The 23,207-nt window shown below is 43.5% G+C and overlaps 1 long non-coding RNA gene across 1 annotated transcript; it reads right to left on the reverse strand.

The window, feature by feature from the left end:
- Positions 729 to 22,019, reverse strand: LOC102172541. Its single transcript, XR_310238.3, has 3 exons — positions 20,790 to 22,019; positions 16,031 to 16,201; positions 729 to 2,995 (listed from the first exon to the last, which is right to left on the reverse strand). It is a non-coding gene; the product is annotated as an uncharacterized LOC102172541 (long non-coding RNA).

Below are 23,207 nucleotides of genomic sequence, written 5' to 3' on the forward strand. Positions count from 1 at the left end.
TGGTAAAGAATCTGCCTGCCAATGCAGGAGACCTGGGTTCGATCCCTAATCTGGGAAGATCCCATATGCCATAGTATGCAGCAAAGCAACTAAGTCTGTGGGCCACAACTACTGAGCCTGTGCCTTAGAACCCTCAAGCACCAACTGCTGAACCACATGCCGCAATTACTGAAGCCCACATGCCTAGAGCCCATGCTCCACAACAAGAGAAACTGCAGCAATGAGAAGCCTGCACAGAGCAACTAGAGAAAGCCTGCGTGCAGCAATGAAGACCCAATGCAGCCGAAAATAAATAAAATGAAAAATAAAATCTATCACAGAAGATTGGATGCAGAAGTAGATATTATAATCCAGCTATCTTTTATTAAGCCAGCCATTAAAGAGATTTGCAAAAAGGCACACAGTGACACTCTTCTCCAAACAAAATAATTACTGGTAAAAAATCATTTTGTAAAAAATATGTGAGTTAACGTGTAATGGGTTTATTAGTGTTATTTTAGATAGCACTAGTGCTAAAGAACCCACCTGCCAATGCTGGAGACTCAGGTTCGATCCCTGGGTCAGGAATCTCCCCTGGAGGAGGGCATGGCAATCCACTCCAATATTCTTGTCTGGAGATTTCAAAAGACAGAAGAGCCTGGCGGGCTACAGTCCATAGGGTCACAGAGTCGGACATGACTGAAGCAACTTAGCGTGCAGCACGCACAAAAAAATTGTTATTATTTTTAAGTTCTAATACAGTAAATAGGAATACATTTACCACACATGAATAAAAGGTCTTTGGCTCCTCAATCATTTATGAGACTACAAAGGATCTTGAGAACAGAAGTCTGAGAAGTCTGGGGTCTTCAACGTCAATGCTAGTGTCTGTTTCATGCTACAGAAGAATTCATTTTTGTAAGTAATGCTGGAAATCCCTTCTCTTGTGCTGATCAGAGGAGCTAAAGAATAGAGACTATTGATGATCCAGGGCTAATCATGATAAAGCAAGCCAATTGCACTAATCAAACCGAAGAGACAGAAACAAGAGAGAGTTTACCGCACCCTCTTCTCCAAAGACACATTTTGCTGCTGTGATGCCTCTCCTTTCACTGCAAAGAGATCCACCTGTCTCTGCTGCTCCCACCTGTGCATAAACCTTTAATGTCTGTGTGATTGTCTAGGAAAAGTGAACCATATTTTACAGAATTATGTGAAGTTACAAAATACACCTAGTGTAGATGACATTGATTGCTTTAAAACCACTTCTTAATCACTTCACATTAAATTTACAATGGAGCTGGACTTTCTGGTCTTCTAGCCCCATTCCCAGGCCGCATGAGCCTGACCTCAGCATCCACCTGCCAGCAGCACCCCTAGCTCTCCTCTGCTTCTGGGCGGGCCTTCACATCCAGTTCAGGCCATGCTGCCCATTGGGGGCACTTTCCTCACTTCCACTGTGTTTGGTGATTGTTGGTCTTTTTATTTCAAGATAATGAATCTAAATAGGATTTGGAGATAGTTCAATGCAAAGGGAAAAAAAAGAAAGAAAAGCTGCAACTCCCCAGGAGCACGGGTGCCTCAATGGCCAAGCAGAACTCAGGGGCCCTACACTGATTCATAGCACAGATGGGGATCCAGCCTTGGGGAACCCCAAAAGTCAGGGCCCATTCCCTGGGGACTCAGGCTCAGATCAGCCAATGTGCCCAGCCAGGCTTCCCCACCCTCATTTTCTCTTTCCAGTTTCACGTTGTCTTTTTTAACTTGTCTATTTCTATTGGTTGATTTAAGTCCCTTCTGGAGCAAGGAGGAAGGAAGATGAGTGGGCTGTGAGACTGTTGGTGACTTAACACATTACTGACCTGAGACATGACAATATGTTTTGACAGAATGATACAGTTAACATCACTGTGTGAAGCTGTTGGAGCTTAACACTGATTATCATACAACTTATGATTGTCATTATCATTCACGTTTTGCTCTGTTGGGTTTTTGTTCCAACTTCGTATATATTATAAACATAAGTTAATTACCATAAAATTTTCAAACATGATGCATTGCAAAATTTTGAGTGAAGAAGAATGTTTCAGTGAATTTTATTCAGATACTTTCTCTGATTGTCTGAGAGACATATATACCAGTGTCTCAGAAGATGACAGTTCTTCAGAACATAGTTCTGATTCAGATGATGTGAATATTAGGCCAACAAAAAGACAAAAAACTTCAGTGATTGATTCTTATATGGAAAGTGAAAATGAAACTCATGGTGCTGGAGAAGACTTTACAGGTGTATCAGGGGTAACTATTGAATGCAAGAACCCTCAAAGTGTTAGTGAAGTAACAGAATTAATTTTCAACCAGCCAAAATAAAAATCACTGGCCACAGGCATTACTTTCTGCAAAAATCTCCCAGTCAATAATGAGTTAATAAAGAACTGTCCAGTTTGGGCAAAGATGGAAGGATGTGTTTCCAGCTCTCACTTTTAGCATTCTAAGAATCCCCATCTCTCCAGCCTCTCACGTCTGTTCCGAGGGTTCTTTCAGACACGTTGGGAGAGCAGTTGGCCTGATTTTGGCAGGAAGTTTGATAAGCTGGGTGGGAGTAAGAACAGGTAGCATGAACACAGCTATAATATTTGATCTTACTTCATCCTCACATCCATCCATACAGGAGGCTCTGCATCAGACCAAACTTGGTGGCCTCTAAGAGCTAGCATTTGGATAATGAGAAAACCATACAACTCCCAGGCCTGCTCACATTTTTATCAACACCAAGCACAAAGCAATCATATCTAGAAGCCAATGGTATCCCCACCAAGGAAAACTGTCTTCAATTCTTAACTAAAAGGTCAAAGACAAAGGCAAGTATTCTTTATGTAGAATTTTTCCATCCCAACTTCTGACATGTAGAGGCAACAGCATCTGGCATCTCTCCATAGACGCTTAGCTTCTGGTGTTCTTTCTGGCCCCTCCATGGACTTTTCTTATCTCATCTGTGTGCTTCTTTAAGCTTTTACTGTAAAGAAAAAAAGGGATTTGGAAAATCACATAAAACAAAGATGCAGCTTAAGATAAACATCCCCATGTAGGCCACAACACAGCCTTGCTGCAGACCAGGAATGTCCTGCAGGCCTCTCTCCCTTCCCAGGAAGGGGACCGAAGTGTCCTGGGGTGCTGCTGGCTCAGGGTCTGCTTGCAAGGGCAGACTTTCTTCCTATCTTTTCAGGCCCTCCAGGGGCCCAACATACTCATTCTTCTCCCTCTAGGTCACACAGAGATGGGAGGATGCCACCCACTGTTAGAACAAACGTGATCTGGGGGCTCAGTGCACTCAGTAGCCCCATTCTGACACATGCAGACGGCAGTTCTTGGGGTTCGCTGAGGAAAAGGAGTCTGACGGCTCTTGCAGGTAGCCTCAGACCAGCCATAGAATAGTGGACATGGGTAGCGCAATGGATACAAAACTAAAAAGACACAGTTTCCAACTTGCTGCCTTTAACTTGTGCAGGAATGAGAATTACTAACCTAGTGCAGTAACCAGACTCTGACAATGGTTGCCTGTGAGCAGAGCAGCCTGGCTTGCTATAGTCCATGGGGCTGCAGATTAGGACACAACTGAAGCAACTAAGCATGCATGCACACACGCAGCAGTTGTAAACTACTCTCCTTAAAAAAAAAAAAAAAAAAAAAACGACATGCATCTGCCTTTCAGTTTGCTGGCATGGTAAGCCTTGCAGTTGCTACAAGTGTTGGCCTAAGGCAGTGCCCTGGTTAGACAGTGAACTCTACAAATGTGACTGCCCACTGCAGGGAGTACTGGCCTCTCTGGGGATATTTCTCCAGCTTAGCCACCTTTACAAACTACTAGTCATGTCTGACTCTTTAGGACCCCATGGACTGCAGCACACCAGGCTTCCCTGCCCTTCACTATCTCCCAGAGTTTGCTCAAAGTCATGTCCATTGAGTCAGTGATGCCATCCAACCATCTCATCCTCTGTCACCCCTTTCTCTTCCTGCCCTCAATCTTTCCCAGCATCAGGGTCTTTTCCAATAAGTCAGCTCTTCACATCAGGAGGCCAAAGTATTGGAGCTTCAGCATCAGTCTGTTCAATGAATATTCAGGGTTAATTTCCTTTAGGATTGACTGGTTTGATCTCCTTGCAGTCCAAAGGACTCTCAAGAGTCTTCTCTAACATCATAATTAGAAAGCATCAATTCTTCGGTGCTCAGCCTTCTTTATAGTCTGACTTTCACATCTACACATGACTACTGGAAAAACAATAGCTTTGACTAGATGGGCCTTTGTCAGCAAAGTGATGTCTCTGCTTTTTAATACACTGTCTAGGTTTGTCGTGGTTTTCCTTCCAAGAAGCAAAACATCTTTTATTAATAATTTCATGGCTGCAGTTTCTGTCTGCAGTGATTTTGGAGCCCAAGAAAATAAAGTCTGTCACTGTTTCCATTTTTCCTATTCTATTTGCCATGAAGTAATGGGACCAGATGCCATGATCTTACCTTTTTTAATGTTGAGTTTCAGGTCAGCTTTTTTACTCTTCTCTTTCACTTTCATCAAGAGGATCTTTAGTTCCTCTTGCTGTCTGCCATTAGAGTGGTATCATCTGCATATCTGGACTTGTTGATATTTTCCCCAGAAATCTTGATTCCAGCTTGTGATTCTCCAGCCTGGCATTTTGCGTGATGTTCTGTGTAGAAGTTAAATAAGCAGGGTGACAGTATATAACCTTAATGTATACCTTCCCCAATTTTGAACCAGTCTGTTGTTTCATGTAAGGTTCTAACTGTTACTTCTTGACCTGCATACAGTTTTCTCAGGAGACAGATATACTTCCTGATGTAGAGAGAACTTTCAGATGTACAAAGTGGATTTAGAAAAGGCAGAGGAACCAGAGATAAAATTTGCCAACATGTGTTGGATCATAGAGAAAGCAAGGGAATTCTGGAAAAACATCTATTTCTATTTCATTGACTATGCTAAAGCCTTTGACTGTGTGGATCACAACAAACTTTGGAAAATTCTTCAAGAGATGGGGATACCAGACCACCTTACCTGCAGCCTGAGAAATCTGTATGCAGGACAATAAACAACAGTTAGAACTGGACATGGAGCAAAGGACTGGCTCAAATTTGGGGAAAGGAGTACAACAAGGCTATATATTGTCACGGTGCTTATTTAACTGCTATGCAGAATACATCATGTGAAATGCCGGGCTGGATAAATCACAAGCTGGAATCAAGGTTGTGGGGAGAAATATCAACAACTTCAGATATGCAGATGATAGCATTCTAGTGGCAGAAAGCAAGAGGAACTAAAGAGCCTCTTGATGAAGGTGAAAGAGGAGAGTGAAAAAGTTGGCTTAAAACTCAACATTCAAAAAACTAAGATCATGTCATCTGGTCCCATCACTTCATGGCAAATAGAAGAGGAAAAAAATGGAAACAGTGACAGACTTTATTTCCTTAGACTCCAAAAATCACTGTGGACAGTGACTGAAGCCATAAAGTTAAAAGACACTTGCTCCTTGGAAGAAAAGCTATAACAAACCTAGATAGTGTATTAAGAAGCAGAGACATACTTTGCTGACAAAGTTCCAGATAGCCAAAGGTATGATTTTTTCCAATGTAACAGCTGGACCATAAAGAAGGCTGAGTGCCAAAGAATTGATGCTTTCAAACTGTGGTACTGGAGAAGACTCTTGAGAGTCCCTTGGACAGCAAGGAGATCAAACCAGTCCATCCTAAAGGAAATCAACCCTGAATATTCACTGAATGATCTGATGCTGAAGCTGAAGCTACAATACTTTGGCCACCTGATGTGAAGAGCCAAATCATTGGAAAAGACCCTGATTCTGGGAAGGATTGAGGGCAGGAAGAGAAGGGGACAGAGGATGAGATGGTTGGATGGCATCACTGACTCAATGGACATGAGCTGGAGCATATTCAGGAAGATGGCGAAAGACAGGGAAGTCTGGCATGCTGCCATTCATGGGGTCACAAAGAGTCAGACACAACTGAGCGACTGGACAACTGGGGGCTCAGTAGTAAAGAATTCATCTCCCAACGCAGGAGACCCGGGTTTGATCCCTGGGTTGGGAAGATCTCCTGAAGAAGGATATGGCAAACCCACTCTAGTATTCTTGCCTGGGAAATCCCATGGATAGGGGAGCCTGGTGGGCTACAGTCCATGGGGTTGCAAAAGAGTTCAACACAACTTAGTGACTAAACAACTGACTTTTTAAAGTGATCTTCAATAGTTTCCTATATTTGCCTTTCCTATTGTGATTTTCCCTTTTCTATGGAATCTTGCTCCTTTTCTATTTAGAAAACACCTTTCAATATTTCTTTTAGAATAGGTTTAGTACTGTTGTGTTCTTCTAGCTTTTGCCTTTCTGAGAAATTCTTTCTCTCTATGCTAAATGATAATCTTCCTGGGTAGAGTATCCTTGGTTGTGGGTTTTCCTCTTTTAGGACTTTGAATATATCATGCCACTCCATTCTGGCCTGCAAAATTTCTGCAGAGAAATCAGCTGATAGTCTTATGAAGGTTCTCTTGTGACTGACCCATTGTTTTTCTTTTGCTACCTTTGTTCAGTCATTAAGTTGGGTCCAACTCTTTGCAACCCCATGAACTGTAGCACATCAGGTTTCCTTGCCCCTCACTATCTCTTGGAGTTTGCTCAAACTTGTGTTCACTGAGTTGGTGATGCCATCCAACCATCTCATCCTCTGTCCCTGCTTCTGCTGCCTTTAGAATCCTCTCTTTAAGTTTAATTATATCAACTCTTTGTTTTAATTATAATATTTATGTCTTAGTGTGGGTCTGTTTGGGTTCATCTTATTTGGGACCCTCTGTACTTCCTGCACCTGAATAGCTATTTCCTTCTTGAAGCTTGGAAATTTTTCAGCCATCATTTCTTCAAATACATTTTTGATCCTCTTCTCTTTTCTCCTTCTCGTACCTTTATTTTCCATGCTTTATATTATCCCACAAATCTTGTATGTTGCTTTCATTTGCCTTTTTGTGTGCTGTTCTGATTGGGTGATTTCCATTATTCTATTTTCCAGATCACTTACTTGTTCTTCTGTGTTACTTAGTTTGGTATTAACTGCTTCTGGATTGGCTTTTATCTCAGCAGTTGAGTTGTCTAAGTTTGATTGGTTCCTTTTTACAGTTTCTAGTTTCTTGTTAGAGTGATCTGCATTTCTATTTAAAATCTTTATTTCCTTCAGCATTTTTATTACCTCTTTTTTGAGCTCAGTGTCTTGTAGACTGATAAGATCTGTTTCATTATTTGTTCTTTCATGGGATTTTTCTTGTTCTTTTAATTGAGAGTGATTCCCCTGATTTTTCATTTTACTTTACTTTCTCTGCCTGTATAACTTTAGGAGAAAATTATCTATTATGGTCCTTGAAGGGCTGTTTTTCTGTGGGAGCATCTCAGTGTAGACTGCGTGAGTCCAATATTTTTGATTTTGTCAGTATGTGCCGGCTGTTTCCCATGTGATGTGCTGTGCTCAGTTGCTCAGTCATGTTCGACTTTTTGCGACCTCAAGGACTATAGCCCACCAGGCTCCTGTCCATGGGGTTTTTCAGGCAAGTATACTGGAGTGGGTTGCCATTTCCTCCTCCAGGGGATCTTGCCAACTCAAGGATGGAACCTGTGTCTCCTGCATCACCTGCACTGCACATGGATTATTTACCTCTGAACCATCTGGGAAGCCCTTTCTACTCAACAGTGGGTGTAAATAATGCTGTGATATCCAGAGCCAGCACTGGTTATTGGGCAGGGGCTCCTCTCTGTTCCATAGCCATCACAGCCCTGTCAGGGGCAGGGTCTGCTCCCCAGTTGTTGGAGTATAAGCCCTGATGGATGGATTAAATAACATTCTGTTGCCTTTGACTGCATGCTCTGTCCCAAAGGAGGTGAGTGCTGAAGCAACTGAGGTCCCATTTACCAGCTGTGCTGTAGTCCATGGAAACGTGGAAGCAGCCCAAGGTCACATCCTTTTCTCCATTGTGTTTCTCCTACACCTCGTCCTGGGCTGGTGCTGGGGGCCAGGGCACTGTGGCTACAGGGACCAAGGTAGTTGTGCTGCCTCATGGGACCTGGCCGCCTCTATAGCAGGTCTCTCCCGGGACCTGATCATCCCAGATCCAGTTCTAAACAGTGGTAAGGGGTGGGCAGAACCAAAGCACTCCTGCCAGGAAAGGAACTGCTGCATATTCCTCCCCAGGGGCTGTCCATGTAAGACGTGTGTTTCTGAGGTACCACCCAGATGTGCACGCCAGCAACCCCTGCTTCTGCTGGACCTGTGCCCCACTGTTAATGCACTGACAATGGGCTCCAGTGGAGGACCACACTTGTCATTCCCATACTAACGATGGGCTCCAAGGTTCAAACCATATCACACCCCAGCCCACCAGGCTGTCTCTGTGCAGCTAGATCGAGTCTTCTCCCAGGCCCCATCCAACCCAGATTCAGTGCCTAGTTGCTGCTGGTACTGGAAACCCCATCTGGTATGCATTTCGGGCTGGGAAGTACAGCAAGGTAGCAGTCCATCTCTCTCTGCCCTGATTGTTGGTAAGCTGGCATGCATCCTGCGAGCAGGGTCCTGACCACTCCAACCCCTCTGTCTGGCCTCCCAGCTGGCAAGGGGGATCCCCCAGAAAGTACCCGTCTGTGTGGACTTTCTCGCCTATGTCCTGATCCTCTTGCCCAGGGTCCTACTGTTCCTTAACAGACTTAGGTCCTCGGGACTGGACGAGGAGTGGACAGGATACCTGGGATAGCAGCACCCATCTTGCTGTCAGGCTATGGGTAAAACTGATCATGGAGAAGACAGAGGCGACCCTGATGTACTACGCCTCATCACACCTCCCCTTCTGAGAGCCTTCAGTTATGGGAGATGATCCATTCCTCTCTGAGCCAATGTTTTCTATCACTGTTGTGGAAAATACCCTAGGTACTACTTTGTCTAAAATTTCTATCTTGTATAAAGTTTCATGCCAGATACTTTTCCTACTGAATGTGATGGAATCTCAGGGAGACAAGGCAGTTCAGAATCATGATTTGACAGGTGCGTCTAGTCAGACCCGCAGTGCCTTTGCCCTTTCCTGGGGTCACTGTGGTGGAGGTCACACTCACTCCCTGTGACAGCCCCTTAAAGAGGTCCTAAAGGGCGCAATGAACCTATTTTAAAGGTGGAGATCTGAAGCCTGACCACCACATCCTGCATGACAGGGCATGAAGGCAGAGATGAGTCGCCTGTTAGGACATGAAGAGCTGAAATGATTTCTTGCTAAGAGATGGTTAGTTTCCAATGAGATTCCTCATGTACAATAATGGAAACCATTAGCTCAAGGTACCTGTGTCAACTGTCTCCAGACTCCCCATGTACAACGTCCTTCAAGCCTCTAAAAGCACATGGTGAATGGCTGGCACTCTGTCCTTTCCGTGTAACCCCTGCCACTGCTCACTTGCGTGCGCTCTCGCTCTCTCTCTCACACACACACACATATACACAGGACCTCGACCTACTGTCCGGGCACCCAAACTTGTTTTTCCAGAACAGAATATATATTATGTTGTTGCTTTGCTTACAGAGGATCCCCTAAAACACAGGGCTCTGTCTACTACCCCCTCGCCTTCTCTGCTGCCGAGATCTGGTCCACAGGCAATGACTCTGTCAGAGAGGACTATCATTTTTAGAAGCCAATGGGCAGCCCCATAGACATCAACTGTAACTACAAATGGAAATCCCTGTAACTAACAGTGCATAGAGGGCTCTCTGATAGATCACAAATATGTGGCATGAGGAAGTTCATGCTTATGGTCAGTTGCTTAGCCCTGTCTGACTCTTTGTGACCCTATGAACCCTAGACTGGCAGCCTCCTCTGTCCAAGGACTTCTCCAGGCAAGAACAGTGGAGTGGGTTGCCATTTCCTCCTCCAGGGGATCTTCCCAATCCAGGGACTGAACCTGAGTCTCCTGTATCTCCTGCATTGGCAGGCAGATTCTTTACCACTGAGCAACCAGGCAAGCCCCCATGAGGAAGTTAAAGTCTTTACTGATAAGAGCTGATCTTACACAGAGGTCTGTGAGAGAATTAAAACAGAGAAATACAAAGTGTGAGTGTGTTTTGGAGGATACAGGACACAAGCAGGTGTAGCTCTCACTGGTCCCCTCTGGCCTGAGTACACTAACACTGACAATTAATTACGTAGCCTGAGATGGTTGTTGAGATCAAACTTCATCCTGCCCAACTCTCCTTCTTTGCCACCCTCACTGCCCACCCTCCAGTTTCTCTAACATAACAACCCATGTGCTTCCTCACCCCAGGGCCTTTGCACATGCTGTTTCTTCTGCCTCTCTTCACTTCACTAGTCCTCCTCCTGCTTCAGGACTCTGCTTAAATGCCCTGTCCCAGCAAGTCCACCTTCAACCTCTGGACCATGTCAGTTCAGTTTAGTGGCTCAGTCGTGTCCAAATCTTTCTGACCCCATGAACCACAGCACGCCAGCCCACCCTGTCCATCACCAACTCCCGCAGTTTACCCAAACTCATGTCCATCGACTTGGTGATGCCATCCAGCCATCTCATCCTCTGTCGTCCCCTTCTCCTCCCACCCTCAATCTTTCTCAGCATCAGGGTCTTCAAATGAGTCAGCCCTTCGCATCAGATGGTCAAAGTATTGGAGTTTCAGCTTCAGCATCAGTCCTTCCAAAGAACACCCAGGACTGATCTCCTTGAGGATGGACTGTTTGGATCTCCTTGCAGTCCAAGGGACTCTCAAGAGTCTTCTCCAACACCACAGTTCAAAAGCATCAATTCTTTGGCACTCAGCTTTCTTCACAGTCCAATTCTCACATCCATACATGACCACATGGGAAAAACCATACCCTTGACTAGACTGACCTTAGTCGGCAAAGTAATGTCTCTGCTTTTGAATATGCTGTTTAGGTTGGTCATAACTTTCCTTCCAAGGAGTTAGTGTCTTTTAATTTCATGGCTGCAATCACCATCTGCAGTGATTTTGGAGCCAAAAAAAAATAAAAATAAAGCCTGACACTGTTTCCACTCTTTCCCCAACTATTTGCCATGAAGTGATGGGACCAGATGCCATGATCTTCGTTTTCTGAATGTTGAGCTTTAAGCCAACTTTTTCACTCTCCTCTTTCACTTTCATCAAGAGGCTCTTTAGTTACTCTTCGCTTTCTGCCATAAGGGTGGTGTTATCTGCATATCTGAGGTTATTGATATTTCTCCCAGCAATCTTGATTCCAGCTTGTGCTTCTTCCAGCCCAGCGTTTCTCATGGTGTACTCTGCATATAAGTTAAATAAGCAGGGTGACAATATACAGCCTTGACGTACTCCTTTTCCTATTTGGAACCAGTCTGTTGTTCCATGTCCAGTTCTAACTATTGCTTCCTGACCTGCATATAGGTTTCTCAGAGGCAGGTCAGGTGGTCTGGTATTCCCATCTCTTTCAGAATTTTCCACAGTTTATTGTGATCCACACAGTCAAAGGCTTTAGCATAGTCAGTAAAGCAGAAATAGTTGTTTTTCTGGAACTCATTGGCTTTTTCGATGATCCAGCAGATGTTGGCAATTTGATCTCTGGTTCCTCTGCCTTTTCTAAACCAGCTTGAACATCTGGAAGTTCACGGTTCACGTATTGGTGAAGTCTGGCTTGGAGAATTTCGAGCATTACTTTACTAGCGTGTGAGATGAGTGCAATTGTGTGGTAGTTTGAACATTCTTTGGCATTGCCTTTCTTTGGGATTGGAATGAAAACTGACCTTTTCCAGTCCTGTGGCCACTGCTGAGTTTTCCAAATTTGCTGGCATATTGAGTGCAGCACTTTCACAGCATCATCTTTCAGGATTTGAAAGAGCTCCAATGGAATTCCATCACCTCCACTACCTTTGTTCGTAGTGATGCTTCCTAAAGCCCACTTGACTTCACATTCCAGGATGTTTGGCTCTAGGTGAGTGATCATACAGTCATGATTATCTGGGTCATGAAGATCTTTTTTGTACAGTTCTTCTGTGTATTCTTGCCACCTCTTCCTAATATCTTCTGCTTCTGTTAGGTCCAGACCATTTCTGTCCTTTATTGAGCTCATCTTTGTATGAAATGTTCCCTTGGTATCTCTAATTTTCTTGAAGAGATCTCTAGTCTTTCCCATTCTGTTCTTTTCCTCTATTTCTTTGCATTGATCACTGAAGAAGGCTTTCTTATCTCTCCTTGCTATTCTTTGGAACTCTGAATTCAGATGCTTATATCTTTCCTTTTCTCCTTTGCTTTTCGCTTCTCTTCTTTTCACAGCTGTTTGTAAGGCCTCCTCAGACAGCCATTTTGCTTTTCTGCATTTCTTTTCATGGGGATGGTCTTGATACCTGTCTCCTGTACAATGTCACAAACCTCTGTCCATAGTTCATCAGGCATTCTGTCTATCAGATCTAGTCCCTTAAATCTATTTCTCACTTCTACTATATAATCATAAGGGATTTGACTTAGGTCATACCTGAATGGTCTAGTGGTTTTCCATACTTTCTTCAATTTAAGTCTGAATTTGGTGATAAGGAGTTCATGATCTGAGCCACAGTCAGCTGCTGGTCTTGTTTTTGCTGACTGTAGAGCTTCTCCATCTTTGACTGCAAAGAATATAATCAATCTGATTTCGGTGTTGACCATCTGGTGATGTCCATGTATAGAGTCTTCTCTTGTGTTGTTTGAAGAGGGTGTTTGCTATGACTAGTACATTCTCTTGACAAAACTCTATTAATCTTTGCCCTGCTTCATTCCATACTCCAAGGCCAAATTTGCCTGTTACTCCAGGTGTTTCTTTGGAGAAGGCAATGCAACCCACTCTAGTAGTCTTGCCTGGTAAATCACATGGATGGGGGAGTCTGGTAGGCTACAGTCCATGGGGTTGCAAAGAGTTGGACACAACTGAGCGAGTTCACTTTCACTTTCATTCACGGGAGAAGGAAATGGCAACCCACTCGTGTCCTTGCCTGGAGAATCCCAGGGACGGGGAGCCAGGTGTGCTGCCGTCTATGGGGTCGCACAGATTCGGACATGACTACTGTGACTTAGCAGCCAGGTATTTCTTGACTTCCTACTTTTGCATTTGAGTCCCCTATAATGAAAAGGACATCTTTTTTGGGTGTTAGTTCTAAAAGGTCTTGTAGGTCTTCACAGAACTGTTTAACTTCAGCTTCTTCAGGATTACTGGTTGGGGCGTAGGCTTGAATCACCATGATATTGAATGGTTTGCCTTGGAAACGAACAGAGAGCATTCTGTCATTTTTGAGATTGCATCCAAGTACTGCATTTCAGACACTTTTGTTGACCATGATGGGTACTCTATTTCTTCTAAGGGATTCCTGCCCACAGTAGTAGATATAATGGTCATCAAAGTTAAATTCACCCATTCCAGTCCATTTCAGTTCACTGATTCCTAGAATGTCAGCGTTCACTCTTGCCATCTCGTTTGACCACTTCCAATTTGCCTTGATTCATGGACCTGACATTCCAGGTTCCTATGTAACACTGCTCTTTACAGCATCGGACCTTGCTTCTGTCACCAGTCACATCCACAACTGGGTACTGTTTTTGCTTTGATTCCATCCCTTCATTCTTTCTGGAGTTATTTCTCCAATGATCTCCAGTAGCATATTGGGCACTTAGCAACCTGGGGAGTTCCTCTTTCAGTATTTTATCATTTTGCCTTTTCATACTGTTCATAGGGTTCTCAAGGCAAGAATACGGAAGTGGTTTGCTGCTCCTTACCTTGGACAGGGGCTATCTCTTCACAGCTGCCCCTCCTGACCTTGAATGTGGAGTAGCTCCTCTCGGCCCTCCTGAGCCCGCACAGCTGCCGCTCCTTGGATGTGGGGTTACTCCTCTCGGCCTGGAATGCACCCTATCTACTGACAAATACGTGGCATTAAGACTTACCTGTACAGTTTACAGAAGAGCAATGAGACAGACAACCACCCGGGTTAGGTTATGCTAAGGCCTTGTCCGCACTATCTGCCACAGCAGCTACAGGCCACATGGAGCTATTTTTATTACAATGAAATAAAATTAAAAATTCAGTTCCTCAGCCCCAAGGACCATTTTGGGTGCTTAGAAACCACATGTAGCTAGTGCATTGGGCAGCACAGACAGAATATGTCCCTCGTCCCCCCAAGGTTCTACTGGACAGCCTTGTCTAAGCTGCTCAGTGCAAGCTCAGCTTCCTAAAGCACAGGTATGAGTCTTACTAGTCACTCAAGTGGCCCCATCTGTAAAATGATGATAGTGCCTAACCTTGAAGAAGTTACTGTAAGATTTTTATATCTCATATATGAAACATACACACAGAGCAACCAGTTTCCCAGCACATACACACGTGGTGTTTTGCTGCCTGATAAATCTGAGTAACTACTGGGTCTTGGTCCACTTGAGCTGAGCTGCTGTGACAGAAAACCAAATACTGGCTGGCTTATAGACAAGAACTGCTCACAGTTCTGGAGGCTATAAGTCCAAGATCTGGGCACCAGCAGGAGGACCCGCTTCCTGGTTCATAGACAGATGACTTACTGCTGTCTGCCATCACATACAGGAAGGAGCAAGGGAGATCTCTAGGGTCTCTTTTGTAAGGTCACCAAGCCCATCAGGGGCTCTACCCTCATGCCCTAGTCACCTCCCAAAGGTCCAACCTAATACCATCACATGGAGCATCAGGATTTAACACAGTAATTTTGGGGAGACACAGCCTACACCATGGGCTCAAGTTTCTGCGAAGTGTCTTCATGGAGACACACATGCTTCTCCTTGGAGTCCTTATTTGTTTCTGATATGAGATACAGAAACCTGTATACCAGCCAAGAAGCAACAGTTAGAACTGGACATGGAACAACGGACTGGTTCCAAATTTGGAAAGAAGTACGTCAAGGCTGCATACTGTCACCTTGCTGATTTAATTAATATGCAGAGTACATCATGCAAAATGCCAGGCTGGATGAAGCACAAGCTGGAATCAAGATTACTGGGAGAAATATCAACAACCTCAGATATGCAGATGACACCACCCTTGTTTCAGAAAGTGAAGAGGAACTAAAGAGCCTCTTGATGGAAGAGGAGAGTAAAAAAGCTGACTTAAAACCCAACATTCAAAAAATTAAGATCATGGCATTGGTCCCATCACTTCATGGCAAATAGATGGGGAAACAATGGAACAGTGACAGACTTAAATTTTCCAAAATCACTGCGGGAGAGCCATGAAATTAAAAATGCTTGCTCCTTGGAAGAAGAGCTATGACAAACCTAGACAGTGTATTAAGAAGCAGAGACATTACTTTCCTGACAAAGGTCCATATAGTCAAAGCTACGGTTTTTCCAGTAGTTATGTACAGATGTGAGAGTTGGACCAAAAGAAGGCTGAGCACTGAAGAATTGATGCTTCTGAACTGTGGTGTTGGAGAAGACTTTTGAGAGTCCCTTGGACAGCAAGGAGATCAAACCAGTAAATCCTAAAGGAAATCAACTCTTGAATATTCATTTGAAGGACTGATGCTGAAGCTGAAACTCCAATACTTTGGCAACCTGATGCGGAGAGCTTACTCATAGGAAAACACCCTGATGCTGGGAAAGATTGAAGGTGGGAGAAGAAGCAGATGACAGAGGACGAGATGGTTGGATGGCATTACTGACTCGATGGACATGACTGTGCAAAGTCTGGGAGATAGTGTAGGGCAGAGAAGCGGGGTGTGCTGCAGTCCCTAGGGTCGCAAAGAGTATGACACGTCTGAGTGACTGAACAGCAGTATCTCTGATCCCTTAAAGGCCTGAGGAAATCTGACTCTGAAATGCTTGCAACATTCCTGTCCTACCCAGGATTTCTCTCCATCTTGGATTCTTCCAAGATGTTCTTCTGAAATGCATGGTCATTTCAGAAGACTATACTCTGATTTCAGCTGCTTTACCCTGGTTATGTCTGAGTTGCTTGTTACTCCCTTAGAAAGTGTATATTGCTCACCATTGTTTTGGTAGCCATCAGCGGATGAGGGGTAAGTGATAACTACGTGATAACGTCTCTCCACCAGAATCCTCCGCAAGTCACAGATTGCATGCTTCTCTTTCTAGGTCCTTCATCCACAAATCCAAACCACCTTGTAGGGAATTCCCCAGCAGTCCAGCAGTTAAGACTCTGCATTTAAACCACAGAGGAGACAGGTTAACTAAGACCCCCACATGCTGTGTGGTATGCCCCTTGGAAAAAAACACCTTTTATTCTTGAGAGACTTTTATCTCTCAAAGATGCACCAGTAAATCCCATTTCTTAGTAGCAACCACCAGGCAACCGGATTTCTAAGGACTTCCTTGGAAACAATTAAATGTGGATTTGTGAATTTTAAAAGACAATTTCAACTTACTACGAAGTCATGAAACACCACTGGAGGAGGCCTTCCAATCCACAACTGCTGTGGGTCCCAGACAGATAGAAGGATAGAGGCAGTGTGAGTTACTCATTAACCATTAATTCATTGTTGTGGTGACCAACCTCTCCAAAGACATTATAACCTAGGACTGATATTAGGTTTTACTCTTTTGTACATAATTTAGACAAGAGTATCACTGATATTCAGAGAGACGAATACATTTACACAGACATGAAATAAAGCAGTTTTGAAATGACTAGCATCAGAGGCTTCTGAGACATGGGCCATAAAACAAAGCACAGGCCAAGGCCAAGGCTGCCATAAGAACAGAGGTGGGTATCACCTGGCTGCCTTTCCCCTTGGACTCAAAATCCTATGTTCTTATGCTGTGAAAGATGGCAACCAGTTCCTAAGCATGAATATCTGTCATTACAGTGTGGACATTCTTTTTAGGGCTTGTTTTCATGAAACACTACACATTTTGGGACACATGGTACACGCTAGGGGAAACAAAGTTCTCATGGCAAAGTGCAGTCAGCAGAACCTAGAAGTGATCGCCCATAAATGTGGCATGCTGCAGTTCATGGGGTCACAAGTCAGACACGACTCAGGGACTGAGTAACAGTAACAACAAAGAATGGAGAGTAAGCCCCACTCGAACGTGGAAGGTGGCTCTCTTCCTTCTGCATCTGGATGCAGCTGTCTTTCTTGTCTGGATCTTGAAGGAGGAAACACACCCAAACCTGAGAAGAAATGAGGAACTGGCGGTCACTGCCAGTGACCAGGAACTCAACAGCCCTTGAGGTCAAGGCTGTGGGTGGCATTAGCCGACCACTAACTTACTGAGTAAAACATCCAGGCCATGGAAACACCAGGACAGCAGGGGCAGACTACAAAGGACGTGCAAAATGCCCAAGAGGAATAGCAAGGTGTTCCCAGTTATGACTGTGGAGGAACTCCCTTGCAATAAAGCAACTGGAAACTGATATGGAGAAACCTCATAAAGTAGCACATGCAGAAACTGTTCAGTTGCTGTCATGTCTGACTCTTTGCAACCCCATTAATTGCACCACAGCAGCCTCCCCTGTCCTTCACTATCTCCCTTCACTTGCTCAAACTCATGTCCACTGAGTCAGTGATGTCATCCAACCATCTCATTGTCTGCTGCCACCTTCTCCTCTTGCCTTCAACCTTTTCCAGTATCAGGATCTTTTCCAATGACTCAGTTCTTCACATCTGGTGACCAAAGTATAGGAGATTCAGCTTCAGCATCAGTCCTTCCAATGATGAATGACTGGAATGATTCAGGGTTGATTTCCATTAGCAATGACTGATTTGATCTCCTTGCTTTTGAAGGGGCTCTCAAGAATCTTCTCCAGCACCTTCGAAAGCATCAATTCTTTAGTGCTCAGCCGAAGAAATCGTTGTTGTTCAGTTGCTAACATGTCCGACTCTGAAACGCCTTCAACAACTCTTGGACTTTGGATTATGGTCCAACTCTCACATCCATACATGACTACTGGAAAAACCATAGCTTTGATTAGATGGACCTTTGTCAGCACAGTTTTGTCTCTGCTCTTTAAAACGCTTACTAGGTTTGTCAAAGCTTTCCTTACAAGGAGTGAGTGTCTTCATTTCATGGCTGCAATCACCATCCACAGTGATTTTGGACCCCAAGAAAATAAGTCTGCCACTGTTTCCACTTTTTTCCCTTTTATTTGCCATGAAATAATGTGACTGGATGCCATGATCTTAGTTTTTTGAATGTTGGGTATTAAGCCAGGCTTTTCACTCTCCTCTTTCATCTTCATTAAGAGAATCTTAAGTTTCTCTTCGCTTTCTGCCACAGGGGTGGTGTCTTTTGCATATCTGAGGTTGTTGATATTTCTCCCAGTTATCTTGATTCCAGCTTGTGCTTCATCCAGCCTAACATTTTGCAAGATGTACTCAACTTAGAAATTAAACAGGGTGACAATACACAGCCTGTTGTACTCCTTTCCCAATTTGGAACTAGTCTGTTGTTCCATGTCCAGTTCTAACTGTTGCTTCTTGACCTGCTATATATATAGGTTTCTCAGGAGACAGGTAAGGTGTTCTGCTATTCCCATCTCTTAAAGAATTTTCCACAGTTGTGATCCACACAAAGAATTTAGCCTAGTTAATGAAGCAGAAATAGGTTTTTCTGGAATTCCTTTGCTTTCTCTAACAGATGTTGTCAATTTGATGTCTGGTTCCTCTGCCTTTTCTAAACCTAACTTGTACATCTAGAAGTTCTCAGTTCTTGTACTGTTGAAACCTAGCTTGAACGATTTTTATCCTTACCTTGCTAACATGTGAAATGAGCACCAACTGTGTGGTTTTAACATTCTTTGGCATTGCCCTTCTTTAGGATTGGAATGAAAACTGCCCTTTTCCTGTCCTACAGCCACTGCTGAGTTTTCCAAATTTGCTGGCATATTGAGTGCAGCACTTTAACAGCATCATCTTTTAGGATTTGACATAGCTCAGCTGAAATTCCATCACTTCCATCAGTTTTGTTCCTAGTAATGCTTCCCTAAGGCCCACTTGACTTCGCATTCCAGGATGTCTGAGAGCTCTTAGGTGAGTGACCACACCATCGTGGTCATCTGGTTCATTAAGACTTTTTATACAGTTTCTCTGTATATTCTTCCCACCTCTTTTTAGTATCTTCTGCTTCTATTAGATCCACATCAATTCTGTCCTTTATTGTGCCCATTTTTGCATGAAATGTTCCCTCTATCTCTAATTTAAGAGATCTCTAGTCTGTCCCATTCTATTATTTTCCTCTATTTCTTTGCATTGATTAATGAGGAAGGCTTTCTTATCTCTCCTTGCTATTCTTTGGAACTCTACATTCAGATGGGCATATCTTTTTCTCCTTTGCCTTTTACTTCTGTTCTTTTTTCAGCTATTTGTAAGGCCTCCTCAGACAACCATTTGGCCTTTTTGCATTTCTTTTGCTTGGGGATGGTTTTGGTCAACACTTCCTATACAATGTCACAAACCTCCGTCCATAGTTCTTCAGGCACTCTATCAGATTTAATCCCTTGAATCTATTCGTCACCTCCACTGTGTAATCATAAGGGATTTGATTAAGGTCACACTTGAATTGCCTAGTGGTTGTCTCTACTTGAATTCTGAATTTTGCAATAAGCAGCTCATGATCTGAACCACAGTCAGCTCTCTACTGTTTTTGCCTGTTGTATAGAGCTTCTCCATCTTCAGCTACAAAGAATATAATCAGTCTGATTTTGGTATGAACCATCTGGTGATTTCCATGTGTAGAGTTGTCCCTTCTATTGTTGGAAGAGTATTTCCTATGACCAGTGCAGTCTCTTGGCAAACTATTAGCCTTTGCCCAGTTTCATTTTGTACTCCAAGGCCAAATCTGCCTATTATTCCAGGTCTCTTGACTTTCTACTTTTGCAGTGAAGTCCCCTATGATAAAAAGGACATCTTTTTTTGTGTTAGTTCTAGAAGGTCTTGTAGGTCTTCACAGAACTGTTCAGCCTCAGCTTTTTCAGCATTAGCGGTTTGAGCTTAGACTTGGGTAACTGTCATGTTGGTTTTGCCTTGGAAACAACTGAAATCTTTTTGTCATTCTTGAGACTGCATGGTAGTACTGCACTTCATACTCTTTTGCAGACTATGAGGGTTAGCCCATTCCTTCCAAGGGATTCTTGCCCACAGCTGTATATATAAAGGTCATTTGAATTAAACTCATCCATCCCCATCCTTTTTAGTCCACTGATTTCTAAAATGTTGATGCTCATTCTTCCCATCTCCTGTTTGACCATTTCCAATTTACCTTGATTCATGGACCTAACATTCCAGGTTTCCATGCAATATTATTCTTTACAGCATCAGACTTTACTTCCAAAAAAAAAAAAAAACAGAACCAGACACATCCACAGCTGCATCGTTTCTGCTTTGGCTCAGCCTCTCATTTCTTCTGAAGCTATTTCTTCACTCTTTCCCAGGAGCATAGTGGACACCTAGCTAGCTGGCGGGGTTCATCTCTGTGCCATATCTTTTCACCTCTTCATATTGTTCACGGGCTTCTCAAGGCAAGAATATTGTAGTTTGCCATTCCGTTCTCCAGGGGACCCCGTTTTGCCAGATCTCTGCAGCATGACCCATCTATCTTCAGTGGCTCTACAGAGAATGGCTCATAGTTTCGTCGAGTTTTACAAGGCTGTGATCCATGTGATCATTTTGGTTAGTGATTGTGGTTTTCACTCTAGGGCTAGGAAATAAAAGCACTGAGAAACTCGGGAATAATTTGTGTGAGAGAAAATGGTTGCATCAGCCAACATTTCATCACAGTAAATGTACCTGCTTAGCCATCAGCTCCAACAGGCAACCTGGGGCTCGGTAGCTGCTCTTTTCTCTGCAATCCTGGTCACCAATGTGTGGCACTAAGGTGAAAGGGAGCTATTAGATCCTCACTGGCCTTCACAGGCACCATTCAGAGAAAGAATTCCCACGTTGAAAAATGAGAAGTGTGCCTAGCTGCCACAGCAAACCCACCATCAAACACATTCTCCATTAACAGTCAGGGAGGACCATCTCTCAAAGCTGTGTAAATCCACTATGGTCACTTGGGATTCGCATTTGACACTTTTTGTCTATGACCATTTTCTTTTGGCGCCTCCTGACCATTCACAATAGGAGTGTAACTGAGACAGTGGTTACACAACTGATCTTTGTGTAAAGAGAGCAATTATCTCACTACTCCTCCTTCCAGGAAGAAGTTGGGGGTAGGTGGATATTGTGACCTGCGATGTGAGTGCCATCTCAATGTCCCGCAGACAGGACACAATCTCTTTACCAGGGGCTACACTCACCACTGGCCCTGGAGGCCTGGGCTGCTCCCTCGACTTAACAGATGCTGTGAGGAGTGACAGATGACAGCACCAACTCTTAGTGACACCGGTCACAATGTTATGGACATGCCCTGCAGGCAGTGAGAGGCCCTAATGGAGGCCCTAATGGAGGCCCTCCTGACTCCACTGTGGGCCTCTGCCCAAGCACTCAGCTTCACACACATTTGTCAGGCACTCGGGAGCTGGCAGACAGCTCCCAAGGTGGAGAGCCATTTAAAGATGGGACTTTCAGGTGAACCTGCTCAGAGTGTTTCTTCTAACACATAAAAGTAACCTAGGCACTGTATTAGCTTACTCCTTTTTTCAGTAACATACTTTCATATACTTCCCTCTGGGGGTGATTTTCTGCTCAAACTAACTCACACCAGAACTCTTTCAAAAGGTGTGAGTAGTACTCTGAGGGGACTTCCCAGGGGACTAGATAGGACTTTACTATCTGAAAAAATCTGTGACACAAGAATCTTAAAATCTTGCCTTTAAAGATCATAAAAAGTAAATAAGTAAAGCACAAAATTATATTAACATGACCCTAAAAAAAAATAAAAGTATGTCTAATTTATGGAAGTTATGGTTTCTACAAAGTGCAAAGGAATTTTGTTAACAGGAAGGGAAGTTGCTCCGTCATGTCTGACTCTTTGCAACCCCATGGACTGTAGCCTACCAGGCTCCATCTATGAGATTTTCCAGGCAAGAATACTGGAGTAGGTTGCCATTTCCTTCTCCAAAGGATCCTCCCAACCCAGGGATCAAACCCAGGTCTCCCACAGTGCAGGCAGACGCTTTACCATCTGAGCCACCAGGGAAGCCCCATTTGTTAATATGGTTAGCTACAAAACAAACTTAATTTTCTTGGAAAAATTATCAGTCTCAGAGTAAAAGCTTCAAATAAATTTTGAAAAATGTCTAATTCAGTTCAGTGCTGAAGGAGCATGAAAACTACTACGCCAAACCTAGGATGCTTTCCATAGTATAATGAAAATATTTTTAAAAACTGGTACACAAAGGTCGCATTTTAATAGTTTCTCTCCTCAAAATATTTAAAATGTTTTGAAATCCAGTAAATTCTGCCGCTTCAGAAAGATAAAGCAGGTAAAGTTGGTCTTTTCTCCAAAGGAGATAGAGATAAGAAAACAGAGCTACTGTAGTAAGATGGCGTCTAGACAAAAATCATGCCTTTTACCCTTATTCCATGTGAAATCAGAACGGTTTTAAGCACTTTGGAAACAAATGACAAACAATTTTTGGATATTTTAAATTATAAAGACAGAAACTGAGGGAAAGATTTTGGATTTTTCTGATAGTAATGGTAAGTAACTTGAAATCTAACTTTGAACCTCATGATAAAACTATAAAGGGTACGTAAAACCTGAGAAGCACAGGTATGACAACCCAACCAGGCAGGTCCTGACCACAGCCAAACAAATCCTGGTAGGACAAGGAACACGAGCTTGTCCTGCTGCTTCGCAGAAAGCCCTTGGCTGGAGGAGGCTGGGCAGTTAACAGCCCTAGCGGATTCCAATGTATTAGCAGTCTGTTGGCCAATGGTGGTTGGCTGGGAGACTTTTGACTGAGAACATGTTGCAATTTACATTTTACTTTGTTTTCTCATTCTAAAAGTTACACCACACCCTTCTTTAGTGTCACAGAAAACTAAAATGCTTATATGGCAGTTGGAAGCTACTCCATGGGGCACAGCCTAATAGGGATGACACTGGTTAGGAACAAACACCTTCATAAACTTCATGTTCATCAGCCAAAGTAATTGTGGACATAAGGCAACTTGTTGAACCAGGTGAGCAGTGGGAAGCCTGAGATGTAGTAATACTTAGAAAAGATACAAGCTAATTGCTATCTAAATTACTCTCCT

Source organism: Capra hircus, chromosome 8 (assembly GCF_001704415.2).
Source record: "Capra hircus breed San Clemente chromosome 8, ASM170441v1, whole genome shotgun sequence".
Lineage (NCBI taxonomy): Eukaryota > Metazoa > Chordata > Mammalia > Artiodactyla > Bovidae > Capra > Capra hircus.